The 21,903-nt window shown below is 41.6% G+C and overlaps 1 pseudogene; it reads right to left on the reverse strand.

The window, feature by feature from the left end:
• Positions 1-949: 949 nt before the first annotated feature.
• Positions 950-15,297, reverse strand: LOC132431914 (mitochondrial carrier homolog 1 pseudogene; annotated as a pseudogene).
• Between the last annotated feature and the right edge of the window lie 6,606 nt (positions 15,298-21,903).

Raw genomic sequence — 21,903 nt, forward strand, 5'->3', positions numbered from 1 at the left:
TCTGATCCCCTTCAGAGTGTAGGGTTTTTTTCCCAAAAATCACCACCAATACATTTATTTGAGGGAGAAAAGGTCAAGTCTTATTAGGAACTTTTAAACTGGGTAGGACTAGAGACCCTGATCTGCCTAACTTCTGGGTGTTCACAGCTGCACGGGTGACCAGGTCCTGCACATGAGGCAACACCATGAAACTGATGAAGAGGGGGACACGTTCTGAGCAGTCACACGATGTCCCATTCAGAAGGTGCTGCCTTCTTCTTATCAGAAAAGTAGTGCTGAGAAAAATGAAAGCAGAACCTAGCCAGGACTTCCTAGCACGTGCCCAGACATGATGGTGGCCTCCTGAAAGGGGATCACACTCTATTTACAAAGTAGGAGAGCAATGCTCCCAGCTGAGCTGAAGGATGAGAGCTGGGGCCAACTCGAGGGGTGTGAATGGGGGGTGGTACCTGACCCCCTGAGTCTTTGCCCTTTTGACCTGGGCCTCCACAAGCCATTCTCTGGCCCCAGCACAAGGCAAACTCAGCAAATCTGCAATGGAAGGGGATTCTGCCCCAATTCCTCAATGCCACCCCTCTTCCTCAGGTCTAACAGTGACCAAGCCACTGGGTGTAGGCTCACTTCCACCCATCCCCTGCTTCTGTGCAGACACATGGCAAATGTGGAACCCAGAGCCCACCTGGGCTGGAGCACATCTAGGTGTTGCTGGGTTGGTCATGTAACAGGTGCCTGGAGATGATCAGGCCTCACTCACGGTGGCCAGGCTGAGATAGTGTGGGTTTGTGTGGGTTTGTGTTTCTTTTCTTAAAAATTGAAGTACAGTTAATTTACAATGTTCTGTTAGTTTCAAATGTACAGCAGAATGATTCAGTTATATATATTTATGTATTCTTTTTCAGATTCTTTTCCATTAAAAGTTAATTCAAGATATTGAGTATATTTCCCTGTGCTATACTTTGTTCTTTGGTCTTTGTTGTTTAAGACACAGTGTTTTTTGAGGTGGTTCGGGGTACTCCAGGGCAAAGCATGATGACACCTGGTGGTGGAAAGGCAGGCTGGAGCCACGGAAAGGCTTGCCCTGCCCACTCACGTCCTTCCAGCAGTGGATCCGGATTTGAACTCTGGGGAGTGAGTGGGGAGCCCGGCCTGCAGCCATGAGATCGCCTACCAGCAGGAAGGGGTAGGTCGGCATGCCACTGCCACCCCTGTGGGGTAGCTCGGAATGGATGGCCAGGGCCTGGCTGAAGCTGTCATCCACCAGGTAGGCACTGAGGAAGTGGCCAGCAGGTTACAGCCCTGCAAGAAAACCGCATCTTCCAGGATGTGAGGGATTTAGCTGACAAAGAGTCCCAGCAGCTCCTCATCTTTGAAAATCTTCCCAATGGAGCTCAACTCTCCAGTGTACTTGGTCTCCAGTCCCACAAAATGGACCGTGCAGCTATTGAGATGACACGTAAGGGGTGAGCCAATATGTGGGACATTCCCTGCATCATCATCAGGTAGGAGGTCTCCTTCCCCACAGTCTTCAGAGAAATCTTTGTGTCATCCTTGCTGGAAACCTGCTCGATATCATCCGGAGAGAAAATCTTCTTCATGCTGCCCGGGGTCATGGTGGAGAGGGCAGTGGACGTCAGCCAGCAGCTCAGGCCTCGGAACAGCCTATCTTCCCATCCACTTGCACAATGTCCTTGGCATAGGTGAAGAAGGTCAGAGGGTGGAGGACCTTCCTCCCCAGCCCATTGGTCTCAATGGTGTGGGTATTGGCTCATGACCCGTCTGATGGGCAGCTCCATGTAGAGCAGCTGGTGACTGAGCTCTGTCACCCCTGCGCCCAGCACCATGAAAAGAGCTTGGTGGTGGGGTCTTGGTCTCCAGAGCCCAGGACCCCCAACGCGCTGTCCATCCTGCCGGCTGAGGGTGGCGGATGTGCGAGGATATGCGAGGAAGCACGAGGTTGCACTGGGATGCTCGGGGAGGCGTGGGAATGCACGGGGGGATGCGTGGGTGGTGGGTACAGAGCCTGGCCTCGACCCTGCCTCTGTTCCAGCTCCTGCTCCTACCATCCCAGCACTGCTGCGAGCCCACCTTATGGTTTTAATTTTGATGAAACTGGCTTCTATTAAAATCAAATGTCTTCAGGCCCTACACCTCTGAGGAGGACGTGTGGGAGGAGAGCAAACTCCAAGGTATAGGGCTTGCGAAAGAGGGTAGGTTCAAGTGATGCTAAAGATTTACTTGTGCTAATAATTTTTATTAAGATTATTAGTGTATACGTGTTAAAGTTCTATTCCAAAGTTTCTTAAGTTTTTATTGAACTGCCTCCAATCCTATTTTTTCCCATAATACAGGATGCAAAATTTTTCAGTAAAATGTATTTAATGTTAGAGCAGAAATGCATGTATCTGCAATTCCTAGCAAAAAGAAAGTTCTCAAAAATATTTGCTAATTGGACAGGCATTAAAACTCTGAGAGTATATTCCCAGAACATTTTACCTAAGTGTCTCTTATTTATAGCTGAGCTTACCTTATCTCAGATTCCTAAAGAATTATCTACCTCGACAGTCACAATTTCTTTGTGAAATAAACCATTCCTGTTTCTCATTATGCCTTATTTATTCTCCTCCCAACATGACCTCTTAATTACGTGTGTATTTGTGTTTCCCATTAGACTGTGAGTTCTGCCAGACCGGTTATCTGGTAGGCACTCTACAAACACAAATCGTTGAATGAATGAATCAGTGTTAGGTGAATATTTGTATCACTTGCCAACCTAGAATCTTAATTTCTCTTGGGAGAGATAGAAAAATGACAAGGTATATCCATCAACAGCAGGGAAGTTATTTCTAATGTCTTTCATTTACTAAGTAATACATATGGACAAATGTTTTAATATAATCCTCATAACTATATCATATCTAAGAGTACTTTTATTGCCCCCATTTCATAGATGAGGAAACTAAAACTGAGAGGGATTACACCATCCTTCCCAACATCAAACCGCCAATAAGTGTCAGAGCTGGGGCTGATACCCAGGTGGTCTGATTTCATGCCAGCTCTTAACTGGCATGCTATATTATCTCCAAATTTCAACAACATTATTTCAATGTCAGTGTTGTACAAATGTGTATGTGTGAATGCTGTGTTTCATCATAACCAAAGATGTTAAAGGACCTATAACTGAGTGACTCCAGAATATTTCCCTCATTGGATGTAACTGTCTTCAGAGTCTTCTCTTTTTTCTAGAAGGAACAGAGGACTTATTTTAACCAACCACATTCAGACTTATGAACTCATTCTGTCTAACCTGGAGTTGTAGTTTGCCATCCTCAGTAAGTCTAACCACCTGAACCACACCACCTTTTCGTGCTTAAGAAACCCAGATTCCTTGGGCTCCCTCCTCCTCAGCCATTCTATGATGCCTTCTCTGCTGTGTTTTCTCTTGCCAAGGAAATAAACTCAACAGAAACTTTCCCTTCCTCTTTCCACCTACTCCTCCTCCTTCTTCTTTTTTTTTATTTTTTAACATCTTTATTGGGGTATAATTGCTTTACAATGGTGTGTTAGTTTCTGCTTTATAACAAAGTGAATCAGTTATACATATACATATGTTCCCATATCTCTTCCCTCTTGCGTCTCCCTCCCTCCCACCCTCCCTATCCCACCCCTCTAGGTGGTCACAAAGCACAGAGCTGATATCCCTGTGCTATGCGGCTGCTTCCCACTAGCTATCTACCTTACGTTTGTTAGTGTATATTTGTCCATGCCTCTCTCTCGTTTTGTCACAGCTCACCCTTCCCCCTCCCCATATCCTCAAGTCCATTCTCCAGTAGGTCTGTGTCTTTATTCCTGTGTCTTACCCCTAGGTTCTTCATGACATTTTTTTTGTTTCTTAAATTCCATATATATGTGTTAGCATACGGTATTTGTCTTTGTCTTTCTGACTTACTTCACTCTGTATGACAGACTCTAGGTCTATCTACCTCATCACAAATAGCTCAATTTCGTTTCTTTTTATGGCTGAGTAATATTCCATTGTATATATGTGCCACATCTTCTTTATCTGATAGTCTTTGATTTATTCTTTGATAGTGTGCAGTGCTGTGCGAGAATAATCCAGAAGGATATTCACCACCATTAGATCCCAAATGCCAGGTTTAGAAAGTTTACTCTTTTTCAATCTCAGTCAAATAATTAGACAAATCTACTTTGCTTCTGAAATACCATAAACTCATATAGATTGAGACATAGAGAAAATTATGTCAGTGAGTGACAAAATGACGTAAGAAAATGCAGCGTTCAAGTTCTGTAGAGGAGTGTACAGTCATCAGAAGCAGGTCAGCAAGATATTGCCTCATGGAAGCCCTTTGGGAAACTGTTCTAAAAGAAGGACTCAGAATTAACCAGTTAACCAATGGTTTATAAATGGTTTCTACTTGAGGCTGTAGTGGTACTAAAAAAAATTTGAAAAAATTAAAAAACAGGGTATTCTCTTAAGTAAGCTAAAATAGGTCCCCACCCCAAATAACCCCCTCAATCATAACCCTAAAATTATCTGGGTTATTCTGGTATTTTCAGAGCCAAGTTTTTATCCATAAACTTCCATTTAATTCTTTCACAAGTAATTGAAAATTCAACATTTGGGAGCCTGTGTTCTTAAGGTTTATTCTATCTGTTATGTAGAAAGTAGAATTTGTGTGTATGTCTTTGTGAGAGAGGGCAGGCATGTAGGAACACATGTGTATGTACACTTACATGTATGTCATGTAGATCACTGCATTCTGTACAAAAGTATTCTAATATTATTAAAAAGAAGAAAACTGGAGAAACACACTTATGTAACTCCCCTATGCATATTTTAAAGGGATTTTTTTGGTTTGTTTGCATATTTGTTTTCTCTGTGTATCTGAATTTTGATAGCTATTCAAAGTTTTTTTGAACCATTTGCCTGAATAAATGAGGAAAGAAGAGTGAGAATAAAGACTAGTGGGTATAATCTGTGATTTTGTGGGAAACCAGAAGGCAACTTTAAAGATTTTTCTCAATTTGGGATGTATAAGGAAATGGTGCCCTTTACAATATGCTATGCTTTGAAGCTGGTATTTCAGAGAATTTTTCCTCCTTTAAATTGGATAATTTATAAATGAATGCTCCCAAAGGAACTCGTAAAATCAAAGAAAAACATAGGCTGCTGGAAAATTGATTTGTCACCAGTACTTTTTAGCCTAAATAGTTTTCAATTTGATAATGACTTGATTTTAAAATTTCATATGCTGAATGTCAGGAATATGCAAATAATGTAGATGGAAGGGATGGATGTGGTGAAGGTGTCTCCTGGGGAAATGTTTCAGCCACATCTCTCATATCATCTCATGGAAATAGATCATTACTTGCAGTTGTACTTACATACCTCTGCTTTAATATTTGGTTCAAGCTGGGAAAGGAGGAAAACAAAATTCATGCTGGATTTGTGATCATCAGGTGCTGTGTCATGTTTTCTGGATGTCTGGGTAGATCTGATCTAATTCTCAAGGCAATCCTGAGAGCAAAGTGGTGCCCTGATTCTACAGATGGGGAAGAGGAGGCAGAGAGAGATTGGAGACATTAGTCACAGTGAACTTGTTTTTAATTACCATTTTTTAAATTGAAGTATGGTTAATTTACAATACTGTGTTAGTTTCAGGTATACAGCAAAGTGATTCAGTTATATATATTCAGTTATATGTATATATTCAGTTATTATATATATAGTCTTTTTCAGATTCTTTTCCATTATAGGTTATTACAAGGTATTGAATATAGTTCCCTGTGCTATGCAGTAGGTCCTTTTGTTTATCTATTTTATATATAGTAGTGTGTATCTGCTAATCCCAAACTCCTAATTGATCTAACCCCCTCCTCCGCTATCCCCTTTGGTAACCATAATTTTGTTTGTTTTCTATGTCTATGAGTCTATTTCTGTTTTGTAAATAAGTTCATTTATATCATTTTTTAAAGATTCCACATACAGGTGATATCATATGATATTTGTCTTTGTCTGTTTGACTTATTTCACTTAAGTGGATAGTCTCTATGTCCATCCATGTTGCTGCAAATTGCATGATTTCATTCTTTTTCATGGCTGAGTGATGAAGTAATGAAGTTTTAAAAGGTTTTTATGGCTCTTTCCAACTCTTTCCACTGTAGAAGCAGTTCTCAAACTTGAAGGAGTATGAAAGTCCCCTGGAGCACTTATTAAATACAGGTCACTGGGCTCCACCCTCAGACCTGCTGATTCAGTGGTTCTGTGGTGCAGCTGAGAATCTGCATTTCTAACAAGTCCCCAGGTGGTGTTGTAGCTGATCCTGGGGCCACACTTTGAGAACCAGTGTCCTATAACAGAAGATGGGATCTCTAAACCCATATCAATCATGCCCTGTTAATGAAAAGTGAGTATCCAGTGCCTGACTGGAATCTTGAAAATCTGCAGCCTGGTGTGTTTTTTTGCTCCTCAGATACAGTGTGTGTGCCCCTGGGGAGTGCGGTGGCTTGCCTGGGGGCCCTCAAAGCTGCAGGGTAAACACAATGCATCTTTAAGGAGTAACAGTTTTCTTTGATGGTAAAAAGTTTAACATGCTATTTTTATATTAAAACAAACACACAGCTGGGCTATAGAGGAGAATACAAATTCATATGCATTCCTGAGATAAAGCTCTAGATTTCAAAGGAAGTCTGCCCTTGTGGTAGACAGCTTTAGGCTATGCTTCCACTCTCAGAGGGTACAAGTTGGCTGTCCCCTGGCAATGAGAGAGTTTAGCTGAAGAAAAAAAGAGGCTACTTTATGTTGCTATTAAATACTTTCTTGACCTGAGAGTTCCTGTTTCTGGATTCAGATTCTAGTCTCTCCCTGATCTGATATTCCCCAGGGTCTAGCCTTCAGGAACAGGTACACAGGCCTTTTTCTGAGGACATATAGAAAGTTGAAATTACTATTTTAGCACTGGATGCTATAAACTTCAAATTAAAAACAATATAGTAGCACAGGGAACTATATTCAATATTCTGTGAAAAACCATAATGGAAAAGAATATGGAAAAGAATATATATATATGTGTGTGTGTGTGTGTGTGCGTGTGTATAACTGAGTCACTTTGCTGTACAGCAGAAATTAACACAACATTGTAAATCAACTATACTTCAATAAAATCTAAAAAGAAATAAGAAAATTAAGTATATTTTAAACCTCTTTTCTTCATGGAGGAAAATAATTCAAAGTCAGCTTGGGGTGATGTCTTCCTTCACTGTGGATCCTAGAAAAATCTGGGATTCATTGCATAGGTATGTGCATGACACCTCCCCCCCTACCCAGCAAACACATAATTTCCTAAGTCAGGGTCCCTTTCCCAGGCTGCATTGTCCATCTGGAGCGAGTGCCCTGCTTTACACCAAGCACAAGCGCAGGGCCCTTTCTTTGGTCCCCAGTTTACAGCTTTGCTAAGGGCAGTGGCACTTACTTACCCCCTCCTAGAAGTTCTCTCACTACTGGTTTTGTTTGGCCCACAAGCTGACAATGGTTTTGCAGTTTTAAATGGTTGAAAAAGATCAAAACAGGAATAATGTTTCATGACACATGAAAATGATAAGAAATTAAAATTTCTATGATAAGAAAGGCAGTTTCCATAAATAAAGTTTTATTGGAACACAGCCACACTCATTCCATTTTATTGTCTACAGCAGCTTTTGGCTGCCTTCCCACTACAAGAACAGACATGAATAGTTGTGGCTGAGACTTTGTAGCCCACAAAGCCAAAAAATAGATACTGTTTGCCAGAAAAAGTTTACAGATTCCTGCTCTAGACTGTGCAGGAGGCAGGCACATTCTGTACATCTTAGATCCAGAATCAGACCAGGTCCCTGCTTATCCTCCCTAGAATAGGTTCTCTCATCTCCCTGTCCTTCCCCCAAGGAAAGCTTTGGCAGCTGGCGGTTGTCTGAATGCCTGACAGCTCTGCAACAAAAACAGTGATGTGTCCTGAAAGTAGGGTGTCCAGGCTCAGAACTCAAGGCTTTTAGAGATGAGGGAGGGAAAATTATCTCCTATTTATTTCTATGCCAGTATTTAAAAAACCCCTAAATTAATGTCAGTACATTTTCTTAACCAAATTCTTTTTTTTTTTTTTTTTTTTTTTTTTTGTGGTATGCGGGCCTCTCACTGTTGTGGCCTCTCCTGTTGCGGAGCACAGGCTCTGGACACGCAGGCTCAGCGGCCATGGCTCATGGGCCCAGCCGCTCCGCTTCATGTGGGATCCTCCCAGACCAGGGGCATGAACCCGTGTCCCCTGCATCGGCAGGCGGACTCTCAACCACTGCGCCACCAGGGAAGCCCTCTTTTTTTAAATTTTTAATCTTATTGAAGTATAGTTGATTTGCAATGTTGTGTTAATTTCTGGTGTACAGCAAAGTGATTCATTTATACATATATATATTCTTTTTCATATTATTTTCCATTATAGTTTATCCCAAGATATTAAATATAGTTTCCTGTGCTATGCAGTAGGACCTTATCGTTTATCCATCCTGTATATACTAGTTTGCATCTGCTAATCCCAAACTCCCAGTCCTTCCCTCCCCCCACCCCCCTCCCCTTTGGCAACCACAAGTCTGTTCTCTATGTCTGTGAGTCTGTTTTGGTTTCGTAGATAAGTTAAATTGTGTCATTAAAAAAAAATTTATTTATTTATGGTTGCGTTGGGTGTTTGTTGCTGCACGCAGGCTTTCTGTTGCGGTGAAACAGAAAGTTGCGGCGAGCGGGGGCTACTCTTCGTTACCCTGCGGGTGTGTCTCATTGCGGTGGTTTCTCTTGTTGCGGGGCATGGGCTCCAGGGGCTTCGGTAGTTGTGGCTTACCGGCTCTAGAGTGCAGGCTTAGTAGCTGTGGCACACAGGCTTAGTTGATCCACGGCATGTGGGATCTTCCTGGACCAGGGATTGAACCCATGTCCCCTGCATTGGCAGGTGGATTCTTAATCACTGAGCCACTAGGGAAGTCCCCAACTTTGTCATATTTTAGATTACACATATAAGTGGTATCATTTTACCCTGATTCATAAAGTCTTTGTGAGGAAAGGCTCTGAGAAAATAGGGATGGATTTGGGGTTTGCCCTTTATTCCATCAATGTAAGAAAGCACAACAGGTAAAGAACCTTGTACAACTACCCCGGTGATGATGTTGGTAGTGGTACCACCTTTTCACTTTTTCTCCAAGGAGAAAAGTACTCACTCACTCACCAGCACCTATCTCCATCCTGTCTTCTCTCCAGAAAGCAGAGCCTGAATCAGGGCTTGTGTGCAGCTAGTTCATTACGAAGCGTGATCCTGGGAATAGGCTTGAGAGACGAAAACAGGATTAGAGGAAAAGCCAAGGCAAGGGTGCATTCTTTAGTTTCTTCATCCTTTAAAAAAAAAGCTTTCTTGAGATATAATTCACATAACAAAAAATTCTCTCATTTAAAAGGTACAATTCAATAGTTTTAAGTATATTCAAAGTTGTGCAGTCACCACAGTCAAGTTTTAGAACATTTTCATTATCTCAGAAAGAAGCCTTATTCCCATTAGAAGTCACTTCCCATTTCCCCCCAACCCTCTCCCAGATCTTGGTAACCACCAATTTACTTTCTGTTTCTATGGATTTGCTTATTCTGAAAATTTCACGTAAATGGAATCACATGAGACAGGCTTCTTTCACTTAGCATGTTTTCAAGGTTCAGCCATATTGCAGAGTGTGTCAGAACTATGTTTCTTTTTATTGTAAGAAACATTTTCTTGTATGAACAAACCACATTTTATTTATCCATTCACCAGTTAGTTGGTGGACATTAGGGTTTTCTCTATTTTTTGGCTATTATAATGATGCTAGGAACATTGGTATATTTTACAAGTTTTTGGTGGACATATTTTCAATTTTCTTGGGTGTATTGCTATGAGTGATATTGCTAGGTCATATGGTAACTCTATGTTTAACCTTTTGAGGGACTGCTGACCTGTTTTCCAAAGTGATTGTACCATTTTACATTCCAACTAGCAATGTATGAGTGTTTCAATTTCCCTACATTCTTGGCAACACTTGATTTTGACCATCGTAGGTGTGAATTGATATCACATTGAGGCTTTGATTTGCTTTCCCTGATGGCTAACAATGGTGAACATCTTTTGCGTGCTTACTGACCATTAGTATATATTTGGAGAAAATGTCTATTCAGATCCTTTGCCCATTTTTCAATTGAGTTATTTGTCTTTTTATTATTGAATTTTAAGAGTACTTTATATATTCTAGATACAAGTATTTTTATCAGATACATGACTTGAAAGTATCTTCTCCCATTCTGTACATTGTTTTTCCACTTTCTTGATGGTATCCCTTTTTATTTATTTTTATTTTTAACATCTTTATTGGAGTATAATTGCTTTACAATGGTGTGTTAGTTTCTGCTGTATAACAAAGTGAATCAGCTATACATATACATACATCCCCATATCTCCTTCCTCTTGCGTCTCCCTCCCACCCTCCCCATACCACCCCTCTAGGTGGACAGAAAGCACCGAGCTGATCTCCCTGTACTATGCGGCTACTTCCCACTAGCTATCTATTTTACATTTGGTAGTGTATATATGTCCATGCCACTCTCTCACTTTGTCCCAGCTTACCCTTCCCCCTCCCCATGTCTTCAAATCCATTCTCTATGTCTGCATCTTTATTCCTGTCCTGCCCCTAGGTTCTTCAGAACTATTTTCTTTTTTTTTTTTTTTTTAGATCCCATATATATATGTGTTAGCATACAGTATTTGTTTTTCTCTTTCTGACTTACTTCACTCTGTATGACAGACTCTAGGTCCATCCACCTCACTACAAGTAACTCAATTTTGTTTCTTTGTATGGCTGAGTAATATTCCACTGTATATATGTGCCACATCTTCTTTATCCATTCAGCTGTTGATGGACACTTAGGTTGCTTCCATGTCCTGGCTATTGTAAATAGAGCTGCAATGAACATTGTGGTGTATGACTCTTTTTGAATTATGGTTTTCTCAAGTATTTGCCCAGTAGTGGGATTGCTGAGTCATATGGTAGTTCTATTTTAAGTTTTTTGAGGAACCTCCATACTGTTCTTCATAGTGGCTGTATCAATCTACATTCCCACCAACAGTGCAAGAGGGTTCCCTTTTCTCCACACCCTCTCCAGCATTTATTGTTTCTAGATTTTTTTTTTTTTTTTGCGGTACGCAGGCCTCTCACTGTTGTGGCCTCTCCCGTTGCGGAGCACAGGCTCCGGATGCACAGGCTCAGCGGCCACGGCTCACGGGCCTAGCCACTCTGCAGCATGTGGGATCTTCCCGGACCGGGGCACGAACCCGTGTCCCCTGCATCCGCAGGCAGACTCTCAACCACTGTGCCACCAGGGAAGCCCCTGTTTCTAGATTTTTTGATGATGGGCTTGATGGTATCCTTTGAGCACAAAAGTTTTAAATTTCGATGTAGCCCAATTTATCTATCTTTTCTTCTGTCACTTGTGCTTCTGTTGTTAACTATAGGAAGGCTTTGCCTTTCCCAAAGTCATAAAGATATACTTCTATATTTTCTTCTAAGAGTTTTAGTTTTAGCTCTTACACTTAGATAGGTGTGTGATCCATTTTGAGTTAATTTTTGTGTATGGTGTGTGAAGAAGGGGTTACAACTTGATTCTTTTGCATTTTCATGTCTTGTCCCAAAACCATTTGTTGACAGACTTTTCTTTCCCTCATTGAATTGTTCCAGTACCCTTGTCAAGAATCAGTTGACCATATATGTGAGGGTATATTTCTGTATTCTCAATTCTATTCCATTGGGGTACATATCTATCCTTATGCTAGTTGCCACACTGTTTTGATTTCTGTGCCTTGGTAGTAAGTTTTGAAATTGGGAATATATGCTATTGACTGAATACTTTTGTCCTCCTAAACTTATGTTAAATCCTAATGTATTTGGAGGTGAGGCCTTTGGGAGTTGCTTGGATCATGATTTGTGGAATTCTCATAAATCTGATTAATGTCCTTATAAAAGAGATTCCAGAGAGCTCACTCATCCCTTTTTCACCATGTGAGGACATGGAGAAAAAAAGGCCATTTATGAACCAGGAATTGGGCTCTCACCAGACACCAAATGTGCAGGCATCTTGGACTTCACAGCCCCCAGAAATTGAAAATTTTGTTTTATTTTATTAAATTAATTTATTTATTTTTGGCTGTGTTGGGTCTTTATTGCTGCATGTGGGCTTTCTCTAGTTGCGGTGAGTGGGGGTTACTCTTTGTTGTGGTGTGCAGTCTTCTCATCACGGTGACTTCTCTTGTTGCGGAGCACAGGCTCTAGGTGCACGGGCTTCAGTAGTTGTGGCACACAGGCTCAGTAGTTGTGGCTCACTGGTTTAGTTGCTCTGCAGCACGTGGGATCTTCCTGGACCAGGGCTTGAACCTGTGTCCCCTGCATTTGCAGGCAGATTCTTAACCACTCTGCCACTAGGGAAGTCCCAATTTATGTTTTTTAATAAGCAACCAGTTTATGGTATTACGTTAAAGCAGCCTAAATGGACTAAGACAGTGAGTCTTCCAATGTTATTCATCTTCTTCAAGATTGTTTTGGCTATTCTGAGACCTTTGAATTTCCATATGAGTTTGAGGATCAGCCTATCAATTTCTTCTGCAAATAAGCCAACTGGGATTTTGATAGGGATTGTGTTGACTCTGCAGATTGCTTTAGTGAATATTGCCATCTTACTAATATTAAGTCTTTTGATCCATGAACATGGATGTCTTTCTATTTGTTTAGCTTTTCTTTAATTTCTTTGAACAATGTTTTCTAATTTTCGAAGTGTAAATTTTATACATCATTTGTTCAAATACTTTATGACTAAGTATTTTATTCTTTTTGATGCTATTGTAAGTGAAATTGTTTTCTTGATTTCATTTTCAGATTGTTCATTGCTAGTATATAGAAATACAGTTGTATTTTGTATATTTCTCTTGTAGTTGTGCAACCTCACTGAACTAGTCTATTAATTCAAATAGTTTTTAATGAGTTTCTTAGGATATTCTATATACAAGGTCATGTCATCTGAATATGCTAGAGATAACTTTACTTTTTCCTTTCCAATCCAGATGTTATTTATTTCATTTTCTTGCCTGATTACCCTGCCTAGCACCTCCAGTACAATTGGAATAGAAGTGAGGAAAGTGAACATCCTTGTCTTGTTCCTGATCTTAAGGGAAAAGCTCTCATTTTTTCACCATTAAGTTTGATGTTAGCTGTTGGTTTTTTATAAATGCTCTTTATCAGATTGAGAAACTTTCCTTCTATTCCTAATTTGTTAAATCTTTTAATCATGAAGGAATATTGCATTTTGTCAAATGTTTTTTTTCTTCATCTTTTGGGATGATTATGTGGCTTTTGCCCATTTTTTTCTGTTTTTATGGAATATTGCATTGATTGATTTTCAGATGTTAAACCAACCTTAGATTCCTGAGATAAGTCTTATTTGCTCATGGTTTGCATTCCTTTTTATATGTTGCTGGGTTTAGTTTGATAGTGCTTTGTTGAAGATTTTTGCATCTACATTCATAATAGACATTAGTCTAAAGTTTTCTTTTCTTGTGATGTCATTATCTGGCTTTGGCCTTATAGAATGAATTGGGAAATATTCTTTCCTCTTCTATTTTTCAGAAGAATTGGTAAAGAATTTGTACTATTTCTTCTTTAAATGTTTGGTAGAATTTACCGGTGAAACCATCTGACTGGATACTATAAAACTCCTAGAGGAAAACATAGGCAGAATACTCTTTGACATAAATCGCAGCAGTATTTTTTTTGAATCCATCTCCTAAAACAAAGGAAATAAAAGCAAAAATAAACAAAGGGGACCTAATTAAATGTAAAAGCTTTTGCACAACAAAGGAAACCATCAACAAAACAAAAAGACAACCTACTGAATGGAGGAAAATATTTGTAAATGATATGACCAATAAGGGATTAATAGCCAACACAGAGAAACAGCTCATACAACTCAACATCAAAAAAGCAAAAAACCTGATTAAAAATTGGAATTGTGCATCCTTGAGCCTATCAGCAATGGAGGCCCCTGCAGCTGGATTCTGCCATATCCCTCTGAAAGATCAGGTGTTTCAGAATTGTCCACCAAAGGAACAGAAGAGAGGAGCATTTTTCTACCCACAGCTCCCATCCCCTATCACTAAATGTTTCCTTGTAAAGTGTTAACTCCCTTGCACTTTCAGGATTTCCATGTGTGAGTGCCAAGTGAGTTCTTGTAGATGTTCCACATAGCAGATCCAGGGAAGCAGCAAGGCAGCTGAAGTGTCGTGCTGTTATATGTAACTGCAGGTAAAGCGTCCAGGTAGAAGCTTGTTGTGCCAGTGGCTGGAGTAAGTGGTTTGATGGAAGACGTCAATTAGGGTACAAAGCTACTCAATATAGTGCATCCATACCTTTTGCTTTCCACTATATTTAATCATTCACAAAGACTTCAAAGCTGTGCTCACCCCTCCAAGTCTACGAAAGGCTTAAACATGAGGGTTCATGGAACAAGCTTCAGCTACTACTTCTGCAACTCATTCTAAGTCCACAATATTCATTTCCTTTCTCTATTTCTCACTGTATATTTCCCTCATCTTTATTTAGCACTTCAGTGCAGACAAGTTGCTTGCCTGGAAGGGTAACTCAGAACTTCATCTCTGGGGGATGTGAGTCCTCAATTGTTTTACCTTTGTTGAACTGTGGTTTCTGCAGTTTCCCATTTACAGTTATTACTGAACATGAAAGCACTAAATGATGCCCCAGGGAAGCCCTGTGGTACCATATTGGGCTCCTTCCTGTCCATCACCTCATAACAGCATCCCTCCCTTTGCATGGTAATGGGATCAATTAGAACTGCCAATATAACAGCAACTTTTCTTGCCGGATGTTCTACTGTCACAAGGAGCCCCAGAATGACAAGGTGGTAGTTGTAGGTTAAGGTTACATGGAATCCAACCCAGCAGAGCCTAACATTTTAGGGACAAGAAGAACAAATTCCGAAAACTATAAACTGGGTATGATAAGTGTTGTCTATCTCACTTGTATCCCTTGGTTTTCTGACCAATTGATTCTGGCTTTTAGGGACACAGCACCATGTTTATCAGCCATTGCTTCAGTACCATAATCCCAGAGCACAGTGTCCCAGACTCGCAGGATGTTGTCCCTGAGGTGGATCTCATAGGAGACTTCAATGAGCCATTCCATCATGCCATTAGGCTGCCTGTTTCTGAGTGATGTGATATACGGTAGGGTTAGTGGATCAAGTGATCAAATGCCCACCGTCATAAAAAGGGTCTTTTAGTTGGCAATGATCGGTAGCATATGCAGCTGTAAAGTTCTGTAAGTCTGTGCATGGTTCCAACAGAGGGACTATAGGCCAGGAAGGCAATCCCGTATCTGGGATAGGTATCAATTCCAATACGTAAAATTTGAGATAAGCGTTGTCTGATAAATCAATCTGCCAGTAAGTGGCTGGCAGGTCTCCTTGGGAGATAGTGCATCAGACTCTGCTCTTGGCAGGCTGAGCGTTCAGCAGTGACCTTGGTAAGAGGAGTCCCTTGCTGTGTGACCCATACATCACCTTCATTCCTGTCACCATCACCATAGCAACTCTGTTCCAAGGGCCTTTTGTGCAAGCTCTGGGGCAATGGTTACGTTAAAGTGAGCTCTAACATGAAACATGAACATGAGCATGTTTTGTGTCCTTTCCAACAAGTTCACCCCTGTACCTGTTCCCCAAATTCCTTTGTCTCTGTTCGTCTGATCTCATTCCTTCCCTGCAGCTGACCAATAAGAAGAGCCATTCAGCAATGCCCAGAATTAGATATTATTATACATTTCAGGTCGGGTCATTACTTCCTCTGTTACAAAGCAAGGACCACATGTCCTATTCTTATCTTTGCCCATTGGGAGTGTTCCCCTCAAGGCCACCTCTGACCAGGCTTCTACATGGCAGCATCATCAGCCAGCACCAATACCCAGAACTGATCAGTCAGAGAATTGGACCCATGTACCTTCTCGTAGGATCTGTGTCCCCTTGAGGATGTAAGACATGAGTTGAGAGATGGGCTACCTCTTCCTGTAAGTTCTGTGTGCCTTCAATACCTGTCTGTGCCTGATCCTGGAGGTACCATTTCCATCATAGGAAGGATGCTGCTGCAGCCACCCTACATTATGGTTTGATGGATCTGATAATATCAGTTCATAATGGGCAACCCAGACACATACTTCCTTGGTGTCCTGTGGTCAGGCTCTTAAGATTCTACTAGGGCTTCTTAGAATTCCAAGAACTGTTTTTCAAATGGCAAGTAGTTTTCTTCTGCTAAAGACGTGGCCTTATTGTAGAATCCAAGGTATGCACACTGGACTCTTCTATTGAGGCTTGTCAGGGAAAATACACTGCATTCTTATTCAACATGAGTGTTCCTAACACCATGATATCTGTTGGTCGTATGGCCTTAGTGGCAGGACAGCTTATGCTACATCCTGGAATGGCTGCCAACACCCTTGCTCTGAACACCCCTGAAATCAGGCACTTTTCTGTGCCACCTGATAAATGGCTCAAAGCAATATTCCCAAGTGTGGTATGATCTGCCTCTAAAATTCAGAGAGATCCACGAAAAGCTATACATTATTTTTAGAGCTATGGAGCATAAGGGCCACAACTTCTTTTCTGCTTAGGAGAGGGTTTCCTGACATGCCAGACCCTGCTCCTGGGATACTGTGGTCTGTATGCTGTAGTCACAGATCTTTGCGGATCAAGACTCCCTGGTTGCCAATTTGGCTTTGCTTTTCCTCAGGGTAATTTCATTCATCTTGCCTCTGTCTGTCAAGTAACGCCACACAGCCTCTGCTGTCCTTATTGAAGCTATAAATCCCAGCCGTTGTCGGCATCTCCTACTGTGAACGCTGTCTTGAAGGACACAGCACCAGGGAGCTTCAAAAAGATGCTGCTGTTCCCCTCGTCAGTGTAATGTCTGGGCCACCAGCTGACTCTCTCCTGGGCTTATTTTTATGTCCAATCTTGGGGTGTTACTGCTTTTTGAATCTTCTACTTAAATCTTCTAACAAAATCCCTGTAAACCCCTGGGAACCACCTCCCCAATATGCCATAATGTGGCTTCCTTGTGTCGTGACAATATATGGGACCTTGGGAAACTCTTATTTTCAGAAACTTAAGAGTAGACTCATAGTCACCATCTATTCTCAAAATTACCCACAATTTCAAGACTCATTTCATACACTTCCTGTCCCTTGGGTCTCAATCCAACAGGGATGGAAGTGACACTAATTCTTTACTGGTTCCTGCTCTCTCTTATTTTCCTGAAACCCTGTCTGTTTTCTCCCCAGATCAGAGCTGGTTTGGCCCTCATTTGGGAGGTGTGTGGGGAGGTGTGGGAGCCACTGCCAGTGCTCATTGATACCTACTCTTCTTTTCCTTCTGGGCGTGTGAGAAATAGAACTTCTTGCCTCCATGCTGTCAACAGAGCCGTCTCACTAGTTCCCACTAGTAGTCTGGGGTCAGATATGTTGTATGTCACCCTGGAGCTGAGGCAGTCATGTTATTAGTCAGCTCAGGCCGCCATAACAAAATACCATGGACTGGGTGGCTTAAACAGTAGGCCTCTGTTTCCTCACAGTTGTGGTAATAGGTGCTGGCAACTGTGGTTTCTGGTGAGAGCTGTCCGCCTCGTTACAGACTGCTCCCTGATTGCTGTGACCTCACACTGATGTCCCACAGGTGAGCAGGGAAGGAGATCCAGCACAAGTTCCTGTGCCTCTTCCACTTCTTATCAGGGTACTGTCCCCATCAGATTGGGACCCATCCGTAGGACCTCATTTCATATTAATCAAAATAAAGGTCCTGTCTCCAAATACAGTCACATTGAGGGCTAGGGCTTCAACATATGAATTTTGGGGTGAAACAATTTGGTCCATAACAGGAGGGAATGTTTCCTGTAACATCCTCCAACTTTCCTGGGCAACCCTGAAAGCCATGTGTTCAGATGGCACAGATGTTCCAGATGGAAGGGAGCTGAGTGATGAGCCATGGCTTGGAAGGTGCTACCTTGGAGAGCCAATGGGACCACAGAGAACTTGGATTAAGGAACAATATGTATGCAGTCATGGAGCTATGGGGGCTGCTTTGTTACTGCAGCACAACCCATCCTATCCTGACTAATACAGGGGACTGTAGCCCCTGGTATATATATGCTCCCCAGTTTTTGCCTCACGACTATCCCAAGGTCCTTTAAATCTAGGAAATTTTATGTAATTTTTCTGTATAAGAGTGGTCATAATTTCAAGAATAGGTAATATTTTGTGTATTGCTTCCCCCCATGTCATGATATAGTTCCATAAAGATCATTTTACTGACTCCACAATACTTCAGTCCAAAGGCTGAGATACTCTAATTCTGAAGACATTCTTTTCATATAAGTTATTATTTTATATATAATTTTGTTTGCTAATGAAAAGCTTCCATTTACATTGAAGAAAACAGTGCCTCTCCTGGAATGAATCATCACAATTTAAAAATATACCTTTATTTTTAATTTAAAATGAATGTGATGGGGGACTTCTCTGGTGGTCCAGTGGTAAAGAATCCACCCTGCAATGCAGGGGATGCAGGTTTGATCCCTGGTCAGGGAACTAAGATCCCACATGCCATGGGGCAACTAAGCCTGCGTGCTGCAAACTACAGAACCCATGCCCTCTGGAACCTGCACACCACAACTACAGAGCCCACACACCCTAGAGTCTGCGCACCACAACTAGAGTAGAGAAAACCCACACACCACAACTAGAGAGAAGCCCATGCACCACAACAAAGAGCCCGCTTGCCGCAACAAAAGATCCCACATGCCTCAAAAAAGATCCCACGTGCCACCACTAAGACCCGACACAGCCAAAAAAATAAAATAATATAAAATAAATAAATCTTTAAAAAAGTAAAATGAATGTGATGTTCAGATTCATGAAGCCATGGTATCTTTCATTTCTCAAAACATGACATTTTCTATACTCTCCCTTGCTCTGGCTCTCAAGTAGCTTTATTTATGTGCTACTCTCAAGGTACACAGAGCTTTCTCGTGGAATGAATTGTGTTGAACAAATAACAGAAAATTCCTCCCCTAAGGATATTGGAATCTGCAGGCAAGTCACCTAATCCAGAATGTGGAATAAAGAACAAGCATTGTGTGTGGGGTAGGGTTGTTTCTGGAAAGATCAGCAGCAAGGTGTTTTTTTAGCCTCACACACAATTGATGCTATGGTTCAATGATTTATCAGGTAAAATGAGACATTTAACAATGAAACAGGCCATTAGGAAGCCACCAGTGGGTCATTTCAGTAGGCATTTCCATTTTAAGGATGGCCTCAGCCTTGTAGCAGAGAATGACAGAGAAATGCTTACCCTTGCGGAGATCTCGGCATGGCTAAGCTATTTTTTACTGCCTTTACGTGGTACCTGAAGGGAACATAAGAGGACAGAGGAGCAAATACAGTCGGCCTTCCATCGCACCCGTGACAATACCATCTCCAATTATAGCCCTCCAAGAGATCTCTGAAACTGTGTTTCTGAAGTGGTCATTTATTAAAGGCTTAGGGCTCTTCTGATAAATAAACTGGGAGGTTCTGTCAGGGCTAAAGGAGACAGCTCTGGGGCTCAGTGTGTGATCAGGGACTGTGTGGGCTGAGGCAGGGGGGCAAGGTGCAGCTCAGGGCTGTGATTCAGCCCCTGAGTAATGAAGTGACAGGCTGGAGGCGACTTCATTACGTGTGATGCGGTGGCCCCATCCATCCACGAGAAGTGAGAGCACAGTGAGAGGGCAGGAGGCGTGTGATGGGAAAGGAAGCAGGATGTGCTGTCAGAGCAGGTGGTCTTGGGAGTGAGAGAGGTGTACGAGTGAATCCTGGATGAACAGGGAGATTTAGGACAGGTTACCCAGCTTCTCTGAGCCTCGATTTCCCCATCAGTAAAATGGGGATAAGAACAGTGCCTTACATAAGATCTGTGGTATGTATTTGATAAAATGATGTGTAACTGAATCACTTGGCCACACAGTAGAAATGAACACAACATTGTAAATCAACTATATTTCAATGAAATATAAAAAAATTAACAAATAAAAAAATACTTTGGATTAAAGTACTGAACCTAGTACCTGACAACAACCACAATAGTAATAACAACATTCACACCGTCACCAGCTGCTAGGTGCTTATATATATAAAATCATACAAAATCTTCCACTTAAAGTCTAACTGTTAGCTCAAGAGGGATATGGAAGTGAAAAAATATCTTCCTTATAATCCCTATGGAACAACTTTAGTGTCTTTGCTGCTTGACAGTCTAGGAGGATGATTTAGGGGGGAAATTATAGTGGGTGTTTCAATGTGTGAGTTGGGATGGTAGAAATATTTACCATCTTCCTCAAATATGTGGAGAAGATCAGTTGAGACAGTACCTATTCACGTTATAAAATACTAGACATTATTAATGATAATTCTGTGGTATAGATGCTATGCATTTGATAGTTTCAACTGGTTTTTCTAAAATCAGATATTCAAAGATTCCTTAGTCCCCTGGGGCCTGTTTGGGTACATCAGGGAACTGGAATAAGTGGGTTTTTTTGTCTCTTTGTTTGTTTTTTTAATTAATTAATTTTATTTTATTTTTGGCAGTATTGGGTCTTCGTTGCTGCTTGCGGGCTTTCTCTAGTTGTGGTGAGCGGGGGCTACTCTTCATTTTGGTGCGTGGGCTTCTGATTGCGGTGGCTTCTCTTGTTGCAGAGCATGGGCTCTAGGCGCACAGGCTTCAGTAGTTGTGGCACACAGGCTTAGTTCCTCCATGGCATGTGGGATCTTCCCGGACCAGGACTCAAACCCGTGTCCCCTACATTGGCAGGCAGGTTCTTAACCACTGTGCCACCAGGGAAGCCCTGGAATAAGTGTTTTATATGAGGATTGTTTTTCATGTGCCAATAGGCTAAGGGGGTGTTATAAACATAACTTAGGAAACCAAAGTTATGCCTGCCCTCAAGGACTTCACACGAGAGAATGAGGTATGCAAAAAGGTGAATCACCATAGTGAGGGGTGGATGCAATAATAGCCCAGATATTAGTATCAGGGAGGAGAGTCATTGGTAAGACCATTTTGTTTGTGGGGTTATTGGTGGCAAGCAACAGAAATTATTTGTGGGTATTTTAAACAGAAGAGGAACTTTTCAAGACTACATTAGTTAGGCCACTGAATTGCTTGGAAGAATAGAAAACTAGGTTGGCAAAATAGGCAGAAGAAAAGGGAAGCCAGAAACTACAAACCAAATCCTGCCAGTGGGTCAGTCTGCTGAGGATGGCGTGGCTGTTCCCACTGAGTATCAGTGCACTGTCCTCAGTTGGCACCACCACTGGCCCAGGGTGCTGCCCGTGATCCACTCTGGACTCAATGCCTTTGGCATGTGCACCTGTTTGATAGAATGTAGGTCTCATCCTTTCTCTCTTGCTGCAGGGGACCTGGGGAGTGAGTCTTTGGCAGCTTCTATAATTGGAGCAGGTTCTTTTTCCCTTATAAATATTATTTATAAAGTGAGGTAAATTCTCCAAAGGTAGGAAGGGAGTTCAGACACTGGCCAGCCAGAAACACATGCTGCAGATACTGGAGGTCACGTTTTCATCTTTGCTGGTTTTCTTGTGCCTATCAATAAACAGCAAGTTGATTGATTATCATTTCATATTTATGGATGAATATATGTTAAGCTACCATTACATGCTATAGTAATTGATCAAAAGAAGATCCCCTATACCTCC

Source organism: Delphinus delphis, chromosome 10, assembly GCF_949987515.2.
Source record: "Delphinus delphis chromosome 10, mDelDel1.2, whole genome shotgun sequence".
NCBI classification, from domain to species: Eukaryota; Metazoa; Chordata; class Mammalia; order Artiodactyla; family Delphinidae; genus Delphinus; species Delphinus delphis.